Raw genomic sequence first — 18741 nt, 5'->3', positions numbered from 1 at the left:
GGACATCAGCTCCAGAGGGACGATCACAGGTACAGCCTGGATGGTCACCGGAGCCGCGCCGCCGGCCCCCTTGCAGATGCTGAAGTCAGAAGAGGTCCAGAATCGGCGGCTGAAGACTCCTGCAGTCTTCTAAAGGTAGCGCACAGCACTGCAGCTGTGCGCCATTTTCCTCTCAGCACACTTCACACGCAGTCACTGAGGGTGCAGGGCGCTGGGGGGGGGCGCCCTGGGAGGCAAATGTAACCTATATAAAGGCTAAAAATACCTCACATATAGCCCCCAGAGGCTATATGGAGATATTTAACCCCTGCCTGGATTCACTAAATAGCGGGAGACGAGCCCGCCGGAAAAGGGGCGGGGCCTATCTCCTCAGCACACGGCGCCATTTCCTCTCACAGCTCCGCTGGTCAGGACGGCTCCCAGGTCTCTCCCCTGCACTGCACTACAGAAACAGGGTAAAACAGAGAGGGGGGGCAAATTTATGGCGATATTTTGATATATATAAAGCAGCTATAAGGGAGCACTTATTATAAGGCTATCCCTGTTATATATAGCGCTTTTGGTGTGTGCTGGCAAACTCTCCCTCTGTCTCCCCAAAGGGCTAGTGGGTCCTGTCTTCGTTAGGAGCATTCCCTGTGTGTCTGCTGTGTGTCGGTACGTGTGTGTCGACATGTATGAGGACGATATTGGTGTGGAGGCGGAGCAATTGCCAAATATGAGGATGTCACCCCCTAGGGAGTCGACACCAGAATGGATGCCTTTATTTATGGAACTACGGGATAGTGTCAACACGCTAAAGCAGTCGTTTGACGACATGAGACGGCCGGACAATCAATTAGTGCCTGTCCAGGCGACTCAAACACCGTCAGGGGCTGTGAAACGCCCTTTGCCTCAGTCGGTCGACACAGACCCAGACACAGGCACTGACTCCAGTGGTGAGGGTGACGAATCAACCGTATTTTCCAGTAGGGCCACACGTTATATGATTTTGGCAATGAAGGAGGCGTTACATTTAGCTGATACTACAGGTACCACTAAACAGGGTATTATGTGGGGTGTGAAAAAACTACCTATAGTTTTTCCTGAATCAGAAGAATTAAATGACGTGTGTAATGAAGCGTGGGTTGCCCCTGATAAAAAGCTGATAATTTCAAAGAAATTATTGGCATTATACCCTTTCCCGCCAGAGGTTAGGGAGCGCTGGGAAACACCTCCTAGGGTGGACAAGGCGCTAACACGCTTATCTAAACAAGTGGCGTTACCCTCTCCTGAGACGGCCGCACTTAAAGATCCATCAGATAGGAGGATGGAAAATATCCAAAAAAGTATATACACACATGCAGGTGTTATACTACGACCAGCTATAGCGACTGCCTGGATGTGCAGTGCTGGGGTAGTTTGGTCAGAGTCCCTGATTGAAAATATTGATACCCTGGACAGGGACAATATTTTACTGTCGTTAGAACAAATAAAGGATGCATTTCTTTATATGCGTGATGCACAGAGGGATATCTGCACACTGGCATCACGGGTAAGTGCTATGTCCATTTCGGCCAGAAGAGCTTTATGGACGCGACAGTGGACAGGCGATGCGGATTCAAAACGACATATGGAAGTTTTGCCGTATAAAGGGGAGGAGTTATTTGGAGTCGGTCTATCAGATTTGGTGGCCACGGCTACAGCCGGGAAATCCACCTTTCTACCTCAAGTCACTCCCCAACAGAAAAAGGCACCGACTTTTCAACCGCAGCCCTTTCGTTCCTTTAAAAATAAGAGAGCAAAGGGCTATTCATATCTGCCACGAGGCAGAGGTCGAGGGAAGAGACAGCAACAGGCAGCTCCTTCCCAGGAACAGAAGCCTTCCCCGGCTTCTACAAAAGCCTCAGCATGACGCTGGGGCTTCTCAAGCGGACTCGGGGACGGTGGGTGGTCGTCTCAAAAATTACAGCGCGCAGTGGGCTCACTCGCAGGTAGATCCCTGGATCCTGCAGATAATATCTCAGGGGTACAGGTTGGAATTAGAGACAGATCCACCTCGCCGTTTCCTGAAGTCTGCTTTACCAACGTCCCCCTCCGAAAGGGAGACGGTTTTGGAAGCCATTCACAAGCTGTACTCTCAGCAGGTGATAGTCAAGGTACCTCTTCTACAACAAGGGAAGGGGTATTATTCCACTCTTTTTGTGGTACCGAAGCCGGATGGCTCGGTAAGGCCTATTCTAAATCTGAAGTCCTTGAACCTGTACATAAAGAAGTTCAAGTTCAAGATGGAGTCACTCAGAGCAGTGATAGCGAACCTGGAAGAGGGGGACTTTATGGTATCCTTGGACATCAAGGATGCGTATCTCCACGTTCCAATTTACCCCTCACACCAGGGGTACCTCAGGTTCATTGTACAAAACTGTCACTATCAGTTTCAGACGCTGCCGTTCGGATTGTCCACGGCACCTCGGGTCTTTACAAAGGTAATGGCCGAGATGATGATTCTTCTTCGAAGAAAAGGCATATTAATTATCCCATACTTGGACGATCTCCTAATAAGGGCAAGGTCCAGAGAACAGCTAGAGATGGGATTAGCACTGTCTCAAGAAGTGCTAAAACAGCACGGGTGGATTCTGAATATTCCAAAATCCCAGTTAATGCCGACAACTCGTCTGCTGTTCCTAGGGATGATTCTGGACACGGTTCAGAAAAAGGTTTTTCTCCCGGAGGAAAAAGCCAAGGAGTTATCCGAGCTTGTCAGGAACCTCCTAAAACCAGGAAAGGTGTCTGTACATCAATGCACAAGAGTCCTGGGAAAAATGGTGGCTTCTTACGAAGCAATTCCATTCGGCAGATTCCACGCAAGAATTTTCCAAAGGGATCTGTTGGACAAATGGTCAGGGTCGCATCTTCAGATGCACCTGCGGATAACCCTGTCTCCAAGGACAAGGGTGTCTCTTCTGTGGTGGTTGCAGAGTGCTCATCTATTGGAGGGCCGCAGATTCGGCATACAGGATTGGATCCTGGTGACCACGGACGCCAGCCTGAGAGGCTGGGGAGCAGTCACACAAGGAAGAAACTTCCAGGGAGTATGGACGAGCCTGGAAACGTCTCTTCACATAAACATTCTGGAACTAAGAGCAATATACAATGCTCTAAGCCAGGCAGAACCTCTGCTTCAGGGAAAAACGGTGTTGATCCAGTCGGACAACATCACGGCAGTCGCCCATGTGAACAGACAGGGCGGCACAAGAAGCAGGAGTGCAATGGCAGAAGCTGCAAGGATTCTTCGCTGGGCAGAGAATCATGTGATAGCACTGTCAGCAGTGTTCATCCCGGGAGTGGACAACTGGGAAGCAGACTTTCTCAGCAGACACGATCTTCACCCGGGAGAGTGGGGACTTCATCCAGAAGTCTTCCACTTGCTGGTAACCCGTTGGGAAAGACCAATGGTGGACATGATGGCATCTCGCCTCAACAAAAAACTGGACAGGTATTGCGCCAGGTCAAGAGATCCGCAGGCAATAGCTGTGGACGCGCTGGTAACGCCTTGGGTGTACCAGTCGGTGTATGTGTTTCCTCCTCTGCCTCTCATACCAAAAGTATTGAGAATTATACGGCAAAGAGGCGTAAGGACGATACTAGTGGTTCCGGATTGGCCAAGAAGGACTTGGTACCCGGAACTTCAAGAGATGATCACGGAAGATCCGTGGCCTCTACCTCTAAGGAGGGACTTGCTTCAGCAGGGTCCCTGTCTGTTTCAAGACTTACCGCGGCTGCGTTTGACGGCATGGCGGTTGAACGCCGGATCCTAAAGGAAAAAGGCATGCCGGAAGAAGTCATTCCTACTTTGATTAAAGCAAGGAAGGAAGTAACCGTGCAACATTATCACCGAATTTGGCGAAAATATGTTGCGTGGTGCGAAGATCGGAGTGCTCCGACGGAGGAATTTCAACTGGGTCGATTCCTACATTTCCTGCAATCAGGATTGTCTATGGGTCTCAAATTGGGATCTATTAAGGTTCAAATTTCGGCCCTGTCGATTTTCTTTCAAAAAGAATTGGCTTCAGTCCCTGAAGTCCAGACCTTTGTTAAGGGAGTGCTACATATACAGCCTCCTGTGGTGCCTCCAGTGGCACCGTGGGATCTCAATGTGGTTTTGGACTTTCTAAAATCTCATTGGTTTGAACCACTAAAGAAGGTGGATTTGAAATATCTCACATGGAAAGTGACCATGCTTCTAGCCCTGGCTTCGGCCAGGAGAGTGTCAGAACTGGCAGCTTTATCTTACAAAAGCCCATATCTGATTTTCCATTCGGACAGGGCAGAACTGCGGACTCGTCCGCATTTTCTCCCTAAGGTGGTGTCAGCATTTCATCTGAACCAGCCTATTGTAGTGCCTGCGGCTACAAGTGACTTGGAGGACTCCAAGTTACTGGACGTTGTCAGAGCATTAAAAATATATATTGCAAGGACAGCTGGAGTCAGAAAATCTGACTCGTTGTTTATATTGTATGCACCCAACAAGATGGGTGCTCCTGCGTCTAAGCAGACGATTGCTCGTTGGATCTGTAGCACAATCCAACTTGCACATTCTGTGGCAGGCCTGCCACAGCCTAAATCTGTAAAGGCCCACTCCACAAGGAAGGTGGGCTCATCTTGGGCGGCTGCCCGAGGGGTCTCGGCATTACAACTTTGCCGAGCAGCTACGTGGTCAGGGGAGAACACGTTTGTAAAATTTTACAAATTTGATACTCTGGCTAAGGAGGACCTGGAGTTCTCTCATTCGGTGCTGCAGAGTCATCCGCACTCTCCCGCCCGTTTGGGAGCTTTGGTATAATCCCCATGGTCCTTTCAGGAACCCCAGCATCCACTAGGACGATAGAGAAAATAAGATTTTACTTACCGATAAATCTATTTCTCGGAGTCCGTAGTGGATGCTGGGCGCCCATCCCAAGTGCGGATTATCTGCAATAATTGTACATAGTTATTGTTAACTAATTCGGGTTATTGTTGAAGGAAGCCATCTTTCAGAGGCTCCGCTGTTATCATACTGTTAACTGGGTTTAGATCACAAGTTGTACGGTGTGATTGGTGTGGCTGGTATGAGTCTTACCCGGGATTCAAAATCCTCCCTTATTGTGTACGCTCGTCCGGGCACAGTACCTAACTGGAGTCTGGAGGAGGGTCATGGGGGGAGGAGCCAGTGCACACCACCTGATCTGGAAAAGCTTTACTTTTTGTGCCCTGTCTCCTGCGGAGCCGCTATTCCCCATGGTCCTTTCAGGAACCCCAGCATCCACTACGGACTCCGAGAAATAGATTTATCGGTAAGTAAAATCTTATTTTTTCCCCCATCAGATGAATTAAATGAAGTATGTGAAGAAGCGTGGGCTTTCCCTGATAAAAAATTGGTAATTCCTATGAAGGTACTAATGGCGTTCCCTTTCCCGCCAGAGGATAGGTCACGTTGGGAAACACCTCCTAAGGTGGATAAAGCGCTCACACGTTTGTCTAAAAAGGTGGCACTACCATCTCCGGATACGGCCGCCCTCAAGGAACCTGCTGATAGAAAGCAGGAGGCGATCCTGAAGTCTGTATATACACACTCAGGCATTATACTTAGGCCAGCTATTGCGTCAGCTTGGATGTGCAGTGCTGCCGCTGCGTGGTCAGATAAACTGTCAGAAAATATTGACACATTAGACAGGGACACGATCCTGCTAACCATAGACCATATCAAAGACTCAGTCTTATATATGAGAGATGCACAGAGGGAAATCTGCCGACTGGCATCTAAAGTAAGTGCATTGTCCATTTCTGCTAGGAGAAGCTTATGGACTCGCCAGTGGACAGGAGATGCAGATTCTAAAAGGCACATGGAAGTGTTGCCATATAAGGGTGAGGAATTATTTGGGGATGGTCTCTCGGACCTAGTTTCCACAGCAACGTCTGGGAAGTCAGCATTTTTACCCCATGTCCCCTCACAGCCTAAGAAGGCGCCGTTTTATCAGGTTCAGTCCTTTCGGACCCAGAAAAACAGGCGTGGAAAAGGCGGGTCTTTTCTGTCCAGAGGCAGAGGTAGGGAAAAAAGGCTGCAACAAACAGCAGGTTCCCAGGACCAAAAGTCCTCCCCCGCTTCTTCTTCCAAGTCCGCCGCATGACGGTGGGGCTCCACAGGCGGAGCCAGGTACGGTGGGGGGCCGCCTCAAGAATTTCAGCGATCAGTGGGCTCGCTCACAGGTGGATCCCTGGATCCTTCAAATAGTATCTCAGGGGTACAAACTGGAATTCGAGGCGTCTCCACCCTATCGGTTCCTAAAATCTGCCTTGCCGATTGCTCCCTCAGACAGGGAGGCGGTGCTAGCGGCTATTCACAAGCTGTATTCCCAGCAGGTGATAATCAAGGTACCCCTACTTCAACAAGGCCGGGGTTACTATTCCACACTATTTGTGGTACCGAAACCGGACGGTTCGGTGAGACCCATTTTAAATTTGAAATCCTTGAACACATACATAAAAAAATTCAAGTTCAAGATGGAATCGCTCAGGGCGGTTATTGCAAGCCTGGACGAGGGGGATTACATGGTATCCCTGGACATCAAGGATGCTTACTTGCATGTCCCCATTTACCATCCTCACCAGGAGTACCTCAGATTTGTGGTACAGGATTGCCATTACCAATTCCAGACACTGCCGTTTGGACTGTCCACGGCACCGAGGGTATTTACCAAGGTTATGGCGGAAATGATGATACTCCTTCGAAAAAAAGGGAGTTTTAATTATCCCGTACTTGGACGATCTCCTAATAAAAGCGAGGTCCAAGGAACAGTTGTTGGTGGGAGTAGCACTATCTCAGGAGGTGCTGCACCAGCACGGCTGGATTCTGAATATCCCAAAGTCACAGCTGGTTCCGACGACACGGCTACTGTTCCTGGATATGATTCTGGATACAGTCCAGAAAAAAGTGTTTCTCCCGGAGGAGAAAGCCAGGGAGTTGTCATCTCTAGTCAGAGACCTCCTGAAACCAAAACAGGTATCAGTGCATCGCTGCACGCGGGTCCTGGGAAAGATGGTGGCTTCTTACGAAGCAATTCCCTTCGGCAGGTTCCATGCCAGAATCTTTCAGTGGGACCTGTTGGACCAGTGGTCCGGATCGCATCTTCAGATGCATCGCTTAATAACCCTGTCTCCAAGAACCAGGGTGTCTCTACTGTGGTGGCTGCAGAGTGCCCATCTTCTAGAGGGCCGCAGGTTCGGCATACAGGACTGGGTCCTTGTGACCACGGATGCCAGCCTTCGAGGCTGGGGGGCAGTCACAAAGGGAAGAAACTTCCAAGGACTATGGTCGAGTCAGGAGACTTCCCTTCACATAAATATTCTGGAACTAAGGGCCATCTACAATGCCCTAAGTCAAGCAAATTCCCTGCTCCTACACCAGCCGGTGCTGATCCAGTCAGACAACATCACGGCAGTCGCCCATGTAAATCGACAGGGCGGCACAAGAAGCAGGATGGCGATGGCAGAAGCCACAAGAATTCTCCGTTGGGCGGAGAATCATGTACTAGCACTGTCAGCAGTGTTCATTCCGGGAGTGGACAACTGGGAAGCAGACTTCCTCAGCAGACACGACCTCCACCCGGGAGAGTGGGGACTTCATCCAGAAGTCTTCCAGATGCTGGTAAACCGTTGGGAAAAACCACAGGTGGACATGATGGCGTCCCGCCTCAACACCTCTACCGCTCAGACAGGACCTGCTACAGCAGGGGCCCTGTCTGTTCCAAGACTTACCGCGGCTGCGTTTGACGGCATGGCGGTTGAACACCGGATCCTGAAGGAAAAGGGTATTCCGGAGGAAGTAATTCCTACGCTTATTAAGGCCAGGAAAGACGTTACAGCAAAGCATTATCACCGCATATGGCGGAAATATGTTGCATGGTGCGAGGCAAAAAAGGCCCCAACAGAGGAATTTCAGCTGGGTCGATTTCTGCATTTCCTGCAAGCAGGAGTGAATATGGGCCTAAAACTAGGCTCCATTAAAGTACAGATCTCGGCTCTGTCGATTTTCTTTCAAAAAGAACTAGCTTCAGTACCTGAAGTTCAGACATTTGTGAAAGGAGTGCTGCATATTCAGCCCCCGTTTGTGCCCCCTGTGGCACCTTGGGATCTCAACGTGGTGTTGAGTTTCTTAAAATCACATTGGTTTGAGCCACTTAAAACCGTGGATCTAAAATATCTCACGTGGAAAGTGGTCATGTTATTGGCCTTGGCTTCAGCCAGGCGAGTGTCAGAATTGGCGGCTTTATCATGTAAAAGCCCTTATCTGATTTTCCATATGGATAGGGCAGAATTGAGGACTCGTCCCCAGTTTCTTCCTAAGGTGGTATCAGCTTTTCACTTAAACCAACCTATTGTGGTGCCTGCGGCTACTAGGGACTTGGAGGACTCCAAGTTACTGGACGTAGTCAGGGCCTTGAAAATTTATGTTTCCAGGACGGCTGGAGTCAGGAAAACTGACTCGCTTTTTATCCTGTATGCACCCAACAAGCTGGATGCTCCTGCTTCTAAGCAGACTATTGCTCGCTGGATTTGTAGCACAATTCAGCAGGCGCATTCTGCGGCTGGACTGCCGCATCCTAAATCAGTAAAAGCCCATTCCACAAGGAAGGTGGGCTCATCTTGGGCGGCTGCCCGAGGGGTCTCGGCTTTACAACTTTGCCGAGCTGCTACTTGGTCAGGGGCAAACACATTTGCAAAATTCTACAAATTTGATACCCTGGCTGAGGAGGACCTGGAGTTCTCTCATTCGGTGCTGCAGAGTCATCCGCACTCTCCCGCCCGTTTGGGAGCTTTGGTATAATCCCCATGGTCCTTACGGAGTTCCCAGCATCCACTAGGACGTCAGAGAAAATAAGATTTTACTCACCGGTAAATCTATTTCTCGTAGTCCGTAGTGGATGCTGGGCGCCCGTCCCAAGTGCGGATTGTCTGCAATACTTGTACATAGTTACTGTTAACTAAAGGGTTATTGTTGAGCCATCTGTTGAGAGGCTCAGTTGTTTTCATACTGTTAAACTGGGTATTGTATCACGAGTTGTACAGTGTGATTGGTGTGGCTGGTAAGAGTCTTACCCGGGATTCAAAATCCTTCCTTATTATGTCAGCTCGTCCGGGCACAGTGTCCTAACTGAGGCTTGGAGGAGGGTCATAGTGGGAGGAGCCAGTGCACACCAGGTAGTCATAAATCTTTCTAGAGTGCCCAGCCTCCTTCGGAGCCCGCTATTCCCCATGGTCCTTACGGAGTTCCCAGCATCCACTACGGACTACGAGAAATAGATTTACCGGTGAGTAAAATCTTATTTTAACACAGCTCCTGAAGTGCCAGACATAAAATAATAGAATATGAGCTTAAAGGGAAACCAGGTAAAAATATATTCCCCCCCATGTAAATAGACAGGGCAGGAGTTGCAAGTCCAGGACCTGGATTCTTACAGTCACACAGGGGGCAATAAATAATACTCACTATGGGCTGCCACTCAGCTCCCCAGTCTGAGTGGCCCCTCGCCGTGGCGTCTGCTCACTGCTCAGTTTGCGCGGGCAGGGACAGCGCCGGCATCTGACGTCACATGCAGGCCAGGCGCCGCACACAAATTCAATGAGCCCACAACACTCCCCCATAATTGCGGCCACTGTTGAGAGCCAGGGCGGATAGCTGTGATCAGGGCCGGGCCGGCTCCAGGTATGTGAAGACAATATGACAGCCACAAAGAGCGGTGCCCATTAAGGGTGGCGCCCTGTGTGGCCGCTCGTGTGAAACGTGCCTGGAGCCAGCCCTGATAATACAGACACCTGCCATAGACTGACCCCTATTATAAAGGCAGCGCTGTCAGTACAGAGACACTAGTTATTTTGATGTTGCTATAGAGCAGGCTTTTTCAACCAGTGTGCCCAGTTGCAAGGTGTGCCGCGGAGCCAGAGCAACTTCCTGCACCTTCAGAGTGAACTGTTGGTCCGGGCTCTTCTTAGAGGATCAGTCGTGCTCCGGCCGTGACCTATGCCTTGAAGACGCGGCGGTGTGATATCATAGGTCACGGCCGCTGCGTCTCATCAGCCAGCCCACCCGCCTGCATACACATCTTCCAGTTCCTGCCTACATACACAGCTTTCCTTGCCCACCCACATCCACACCTGCCCGACCGCCCGCTGCTTAGTATTCGCAGCAATCCACTATGAACAAGCCCCGCCACTGAGGGACAGTGAGGAGGACAGCTGACCGGTAGGGGCTAATATTTGGGTTTTTTTTTCTCCTGTGGGGTACAATAGGATTTATGTGAGGAGAACAAGGATTTATGGGGGGAACAATGTGAATAACTCATGTGGGGAACAATGTGATTGTTTTTTCTGTGTAGGCCAATGTATGTGTGGATTTTTTTTTTACTATGAGGGCCAATGTGTGTCTTTTGTTTTTTCCTGTGGGGAACTGGTGGTGTGCCTTGGCAATTTTAAAATATTATTCGGTATGCCGCGAGTAAAAAAAGGTTGAAAATCACTGCTCTAGAGACAGAGAGACATTTTAACTAGTTGGGACTGAAGGACATATTTGCCAGACAAGCTCGTGCATAACTGGAATACAGTGACACTGTCTACCCTGACACAGAGTCAGGCCTCCAGTTCCTGGACTTATATATTTCATCAATGCGGTGTTTAACCCTTTGTGCAACAAGTTCAGTCTGAACCTCAGGACCCCAATGCAACACTGTGATACTTTAGGATCGATGAGCTCCAACGTTTAAATTGCCAGTGAAGATCAAGACTGTGTATAGGGACATTAATGGAGAATGCATTTTTCTGAGTCTAGTGACTGTAATCCATTTTTGCAAATTATTATTTATTTTTTTCATCATCTTCTTCATTGTCATTGTGAATATTGTGCTAATACCCGCATTACTGCGATTAGTTTGATTCTGAACCAGTATCTTTTAAAACACACTGAGTCATCCAGTGTATTGCGAGATGTCGATTGAACTAGTCTTTATCATGAATGCCACGAATTGAATTAAGCTTCTGATTGTCATTGTTTTGATTTTTGTGATTGTGTGAACCAATTAATCTTTTTCCATCCAGAATTCAGTGCAGTAAAATAAAGAGTATTCTCCATGCAGATTTGCTGTTAAACGATCTTCCTGTTTACTTATCAATCTGTCCTTCCTCTCTCAACCACTCACATCGAACAAGGGGGGTAATTCAGAGTTGATCGCAGCAGCAAATTTGTTAATAGTTGGGCAAAACCATGGGGCTAATTCAGACCTGATCGGTGCTGTGCGTGTGCGGCACAGCAGCGAGCAGGCCTGAACTGCGCTGGCGCCGCAGTGCGCCGGCGCATGCCAGACAGCCGACGGCTGTCTTTAGCTAGCGATCGCCTCTGCCTGATTGACAGGCAGAGGCGGTCGCTGGGCGGGAGGGGGCGAGAGACAGCGGCGTTTTTCGCTGTTAAATATTGGGCAATAACCTGTAATCAATATTTTAAATATGTAATATGTTTTTCACTGTTATATTGATTTCATATCTAAAGAGCTTCAATGGCAAGTAGGGCCTAACTGTAATATAATACAAAAAAAAACACAATCTGAGAATGCGCTTTTCAAATCCAATGTAGATTTTATTAATTATCTATATATTATAAAATTTATATATATGCATTTAACCATCACAGTTATATATATTTTGCCGGCCGGCCACATAAAAAGCCTATTTTAACTAAATAAAAATTATGTTTATATATAATTAATTAAAACTTGATTACAATAGACAAATCTTATATGTTTATATATATTCTTTGCACTGGGATTTTTGACAAATCCTACAATCACTTTTTCCGATAATAAACAATCTGCTCAAGTCCATGTATTCATGAATCAATTTAGCAACTTATTGCACAAGATGTAATTAGTAGCAATCTGTTGAATAAAGCCATGCATCCATAGACAGATTATTAACTGTGGCAAAGCAAGTGGTTAATAGCAATCTGTTGAACACAGCCTTCCTCACAGCTGAGCAGTTCCGTTTAGCCAATTAACAAAGTTAGTTTTGTTACAACTGTAACTGGTTAGAACTACTGTGTAGCAATATAAGATTTGTATACCGTACAGAATGCCTCGGTTGTCCACCGTGCGTGCGTACGGCGTCCCTCCTGGTTAGTGTTTTTCTCACCGTCCGCTTTCTCTGGAGGGGAATCTGTTTGTATCACTCGCCGCTCTTATCCTCCTGGCGCTTGGCCGCCCGGCTGGTATTTCTCCTCGTCAGCCTTAGCAGGGGTTCGTGGACTGGTGTCAGGCAAAAGTTGCACACGCTTCCCCTTGCCTTCGGGGTGTTGTGTTAGCCGACCAGCTGATGTAACAAATGCTGCAGTCTGTATGAGAGTACGTGACAGACGCGTTTCCCCGCCTATTTACAAGCATCGGCGGCTTCCTCAGTGTCAATAACCCTCCTCTCTACTACCTCCCTTTAAATAGCAGTATGCATAATATACGCATGTGCAGTAAGCACACTTCACAGGTATTCTTTCCATCTCATTAACCATGGGCATCCCTATTAACCATATATATTCTCTAATCGTGAATTATGCATACTTGCAGCATAACAATTAATTCAGAGTCACAATATTCATATTAAAAATATGCTATATACCGATCTAAACCTAGAGACACGCATACATGTGAATAAAATCACTATCTCTAAATGTGAACACACTATCGATCACCATTCCTATTAATGTGAACAAAACTTTTATTTTTACCATAATCACATATCAACGCCTAATATGCGCCCTGTAATTATAATCAGAGTATTTTATGTATACTAACATCACGTTGAATTTACTCAACATATCATTTGCATATAACACCAATTTTTTACCATTGCAGCATAAATGAATGATTAAATAAATAAACTAATAAACTCATAGACTCAATTATATATCGTTCTTCTCATTCCAGATATCGTAAATATTCTCTTATGTTTCATATTTAGTACATTGGGGCATAAGAATTCATAAACCTATTCTTCATACTTTAAATTATTCTCTAGACGGTAATTGAAATCATGTGGCCTGTCTACTCCCAACCACTTTATTTTTCAGCCAAATTACACATATATATACATGGTAAGGACTCAACCGAGTATGCAATTATAATATAAATTGTCATACCGTGTCTGTTTTATACTTATCATTGGACCTTAATATCAAATTGATCACGGTCCTATAAACTATTTATAGGTCCCCAGGCTACAGATATAGCATATACATTACTAAAGGAAACCATATATACAACCCTCTCTACACCCCATTTAATTCAACAGTATCATTCAGACCGAGTGGTACCATGGTGTCCATTCTAAATATCCAATAGGCTTCTCGCCTACGAAGCCTATTGAAACGGTCACCTCCTCTGTTCGTCAATTTTATATGTTCGATACCTATCATGGTCATATTTTCCCATTTCGCATTTTGACATTGTATAACATGGTCTGATAAGGGGTGTTTTGCGCCTCTCATTATGTTCCTCCTATGTTCCATATATCTTACATGTAAAGTTCTCGTAGTACGTCCTATATATTGTTTTCCACATTGACATGAAATTAAATATATAATATACGTGGACATGCAATTAATAAAATCTTTAATGGCAAAGGACTCCCTTGTTACAAAAGACTGAAAGCTGATGCTCTTCCTAGGTATAATGTTGCAAGACTGACAATTACTTTTACCACACTTATGATATCCTGGTGGCCTAACGGGGAGCCACGTACTGGGTAAATCTGAGGTAGATTTCTTCTCTTTCACAAAGTGACAGGGCTGAGGAAGAGATTGCAGATCTCGAAACGCGTTAGGCTACTGGATCCATTTGAAGACTGAACCTTCCTGACTGTTTGACACCGACTTTGTGGGTAGCTTGGGAGCCAGAGCAGGGTGCAGACTTGTCCACCCTGCTTAATATAACACCTGCGGCTCCTCATCTATCTTTCCGGTATGCTTTCTTTCATTTAAGCACAATTTGAATTTTCCTGAATATTTTGAACATCATCCAGGGTAGAAGACCCCTATAAGCTTAGGAGCCAGAGCAGGGTGAAGTTTGAACCATCCTGCATCATTACCACCTGCGGCTCCTAGCTTACCATTTTGGTACGCTTTTTATTGTGTATATTGTTTTATATGTATGAGATTGTATATTAAACCTGTGTAAAATGTTATATAATACAATCAGCTAGAAAATTCTAATGCATCTTCTTATTGCTCTGCAGCACAGTGAAGGTACAGTTTTAAGCAATTAAGGTCATAGTCAGTTCTCCGCAACGTGTAGCTTTACACAACATGGTAGAATATGGTACCCCAACATCACCAATTTTCCCATGCATCTCTATGGGGTGTAAGGAAACATGGTGGTCATACCGGGCCGAATTCATATGTGGTTGGAGATGCTATCACGATGCACTAGTATGGTAAAGTGGATGCCTCCTGCTTGCATTGGTCATCCTAGGACGCCATACCCTCCAACTGTACCTTTTTAGCAGGTACAGTCCCTTTTTTTTTATGGTCTGTACCGATTTTTGGCTCTCCAAACTTCCATTGAAAGTATAGGAAAAGGTTCATGGCCATGCCCCCTTTGCCCACGGCCACGCCCCTTTTCCTAATTTGTACCGATTTTTATGTGTAAAATGTTGGAGGGTATGGGACGCATCATCGAATCTATTGGGTTGCACAGGCTAGCAACTGCAGTTCCTACAAAGAGGGCAGGAAATCTCCCATCTTCCAACGGAGATCCCAGCCTTGGCACACCCCCTAAACGGTGGTGACACCCTTCCATTTTGTGAAACGGAGGCCGTCACCGCCCTCTTCCCGCACCCAAATGGCTGCAGACTTTCACTCTAGTGATGTCTGCCACATGCGCAGTACGGTTCTGGAACAGCTTTTGAAACAACAGTTGGGCAGCAAACTACATTTTTAATTTCCTTAAATACTCTGTGTTATCATACCAATGCTACACAGTGTACAGCTACTAAACCACATTAAAAGAGTTAAAAAGGAAGTACCCGAAACTCTGCTCACAGAATAATGTGGCTTATCTTATGCTTTGATCACATGCCCTGTGTACTCTGCAATGATAGTATTCCATATGGCTTTTACTGACCTTGTTCTGTTTTTATGCAGTAACTTGGCTCTGAGCTACACTTTGCGTGTTCCATCTAAGGAGGAAATAAGCCATGCACACTCATTTCTTGACAAGGTCGTCTGAGGTAATGTACTACACTTTTAAGACTTTTAGGGTGGGAAGGCGTTCTGTTTGCTTAAAATATTTCTGAATAACATGCTCTGCATCTCTTTGGGAAAGAGGAATTTCTCTAAAGCTGGTAAACAGAACAAGTAAATGACTTCATAATAGAATTTCACGGTTTGCTAAGAAGTGTCACAAGGCTGGTAAAAATAGACTGAAAACGGTACGTTAAAAAGCCGTAAGATAACTTCTGTACGTGATATGAGAAAAGTGGCCCATACAGTACAGCAGCAATCACAAAAAAAAATATTCACCCGATTTAACGATTCTCCAATCCACCAATCTGCCCCCATACATTACAGTGATGATCAGATCACTTCCATCCAAAGATCAGATCTGCAAAGCATGAAAGTGCCCATTTTACTAGTAAAATACTAGTGACAGTCTACAAATTGACTAATCGTTACTATACACTAGCAATCTATTTCCCGATTGGTCAGCGAAAACCAACATGTTGGATAACCTTATTTTCGATCACTTTTTGGGTACAATCAGCAATCGGTGTACCCCCTACATTTACACAATTATCTAGAAAACGCTGAATTGTTAAATTTATTATTGATATATTGGTGGCTCAACTGGTAGACCCCCAACCATTCATCGCCACCATCAGCGAGGTAGCTAAGTGTTACACAGTTACCACATGCCAGGCTGATTACATGTGTACAGTGGTAGTATATGCCCAGATTTGGGGTTTCAGTCCCAATGCAAAAGAAAAAAACAACAATAAAACAAAAAAAAATCAAATAAGCTTTTAAAAAAGATTGATTTGATTTCAAAAACAACATTTTAAGACACTGTATTCAAATAATAAAAGTATTCTTTTTAATGTATTGGTTTTGTTGTCATCGTCCTGAGATGGTCATATAAGAACTTGTGGAGGTAGATATGCCACAATGGTACTTGTTAAATAGGCTACTCAATGCATGAGGAACAGGCAAATGTTACCACCGGCAGGGTTATTATCACCCTATTTCAGGTGTTGGATGATGTAATAATGACCCTTCTCCTGCAGGGACACCCTTTCTCCCCAGCTAAACACACATATTTACTAACAGATTACTTTGTTAATATAAAATGTTTAAATGTTAGTATACTGTATGTGTGTTTTAACCCTGGAAACACAACATCGATTTAAAATTAAATGAAAATCGACCATTAGTAAATATGCCCTTTAATTCCTCAGCTGTAGAGTTATTTGATGACTTTTTCCATACTATATTCTGCTGCTATCAAAACCAGTTTTATTTGCTGATAAAAAGGCATTTACAACTGGATTCTTTCGTTGAAGCCACAAGATTAAAAACTAACACTGAGAATCAGGGCTGTCCAAGCAAACATGCCAACTGACTGAATGAATGAATGAATCATTGCTTATCTACCATGCTTCATGTGTGGGTGACAGCCAGTGCCTTATGACCTAATGCATGTTGGTATGCAGATTAAATTGCAATTCTCTAGGCTACGGATGCTTACCTACTCTCCCGCAAGTTGTTGGAGACTCCTGATTTTTCAGGAAGTCCCCCACACTCACGGAAGAGTGGCAAGATCTCCCACATCCCAACCGCTTCCTAATGAAGCAGGCAGGATGAGGAGATTATACCTGGGATTCTGGGTCCGCAAGGAGGGTGTGGGGCTTAATGATGCAAATTAGCATCTTTAGCCCCGCCCTTAGGCCCTACTTTAGAGCTGGACGCAGCCGAGCGGTCACTTGCAGCGTCCACATCCAGGTGGTCTGAAGGATGTGTCGGCAATGTGATTGACAGCCGCAGGCATTGCAGGGGCGGAGATACGGTATTGCAGGGGCAGCGCCAGGAAAACGGGGGAAGGCCGGGACGGTTTTTGTGGCAGCTGCGTAATGTCACACGCAGCTGCGCCCAAAACAAAAATGCAGCTGACCGCCTGACAGCGCAGCCAGGTGTCAACCTTAGTTCAGATGCGTCCGCAATCTAATTGGGGGGGGGGCCTCACTTATGCTGGGCGGCTTTGCCCTGTGGTGGACGGCACCCAGCATGTGCAGAAATGAACGCAGATCTGGCTGCGTTTATCTCTGAATACCCCCCTTAGTGCATTACAGATGGGCAGAGGCGTAGCTAGGATTTTTGGAGCCCAGGGGCAAGATGTAAAATGGCGCCCCCCCCCCAAAAAAAAAAAACATAGCAAAAGAAGCATGTGCGCGCGCCGAAGACGCGCGTGGTGAAAAAATGGGCATGGCCACACTCCAGAAGGGGTGTGGCCACGCTCCAGAAGGGGTGTGGCCACTGAAAATGGCCCACAGTGCCAGTTACAATGCCCCACAGTGCCAGATACAATGCCCCACAGTGCCAGTTACATTGCCCCACAGTGCCAGTTACATTGCCCCCCAGTGCCAGATAAAATGCCCCACAGTGCCAGTTACATTGCCTCACAGTGCCAGATACAATGCCCCACAGTGCCAGATACAATGCCCCACAGTGCCAGTTACATTGCCCCACAGTGCCAGATACAATGCCCCACAGTGCCGGATACATGCCCCACAGTGCCGGTTACATTGCCCCACAGTGCCGGATACATGCCCCACTGTGCCAGATACATGCCCCTTTGTGCCAGTTACATACCTCACTGTGCCTGATACATGCCCCTCTGTGCCAGTTACATGCCCCACTGTGCTCTCTCTCTGCCCCCCACCCTCCTCCCCCCCGGTCACTTACCGAGTCACCGGCGCCGCTTGTTCTATGTGAGGGGAGGAGAGCGCCTCTCCTTCCCCTCACCGCTCCAGGACAGGTCTCCGGCGGCTGTGTGGCGCCGGTTCGCTAGCCAATCAGAGCTCGCGGACCGGCAGCCAATCAGGAGCCGGTCTGCAAGCTCTGATTGGCTAACGCTGCCGGAGGCCGGACACAGCAGCGCTGCTGGCAGCGCTGCTAGGGCTTTCAGCGGCGGTGAGGGGAGGGAGAGACGGTGCGCTCTCCTCCCCTCACATTTCGGCTTTCGGCATGACGGGGGCGAGTGGGGCATGATGCCCAGGCCGCCGGCGGCGCCCCCCTCTCTTGGGCCTGCCAAGGCGCCCAGGGCACGTGCCCCACTCGCCCTACCCTAGATACGCCTCTGCAGATGGGGATATTGGAATGTGCTTTATAGAAAAACAAGAATTAGCATTAGCAAGCTACAGCAGTGGTGCTGGATACCTAGTAATGGTGGGGCTGGGCACACTTTATTCATTGATTTATTTTATGAGTACAAGATAATAAATGTTAATAATCATCAGCATATATCTTTACAACAGCCCTTCAGGAGCAGTGACCCATACACATCCTAAGAGGCTGAAGATAAGGGCCTACCCTCGTTCACCACATCTTCCGGTCGCATGCTATGCTTAACTGTGCATACCCGTGCTATAAGTGCTTGCCGTCCCGCAATCCCTTTTTCCAGGCGTAGTGGGCGACATTGTTAT

At 46.9% G+C, this 18741-nt stretch overlaps 1 long non-coding RNA gene across 1 annotated transcript in view; it reads left to right on the top strand.

Moving 5' to 3' along the window:
• LOC134965970 (uncharacterized) overlaps positions 1-18741 on the top strand; it is a 145700-nt gene that overhangs the window by 112685 nt on the left and 14274 nt on the right. The window contains exon 3 of the long non-coding RNA XR_010188558.1: positions 15188-15273. This is a non-coding gene — a long non-coding RNA (uncharacterized LOC134965970). The remainder of the gene's footprint in view (positions 1-15187; positions 15274-18741) is intronic.

The sequence above is a fragment of the Pseudophryne corroboree genome, chromosome 10, assembly GCF_028390025.1.
Source record: "Pseudophryne corroboree isolate aPseCor3 chromosome 10, aPseCor3.hap2, whole genome shotgun sequence".
Classification (NCBI taxonomy): domain Eukaryota; kingdom Metazoa; phylum Chordata; class Amphibia; order Anura; family Myobatrachidae; genus Pseudophryne; species Pseudophryne corroboree.
Note: the sequence above shows the minus strand (reverse complement) of the source record. Positions and strands in the feature narration are given on the sequence as shown.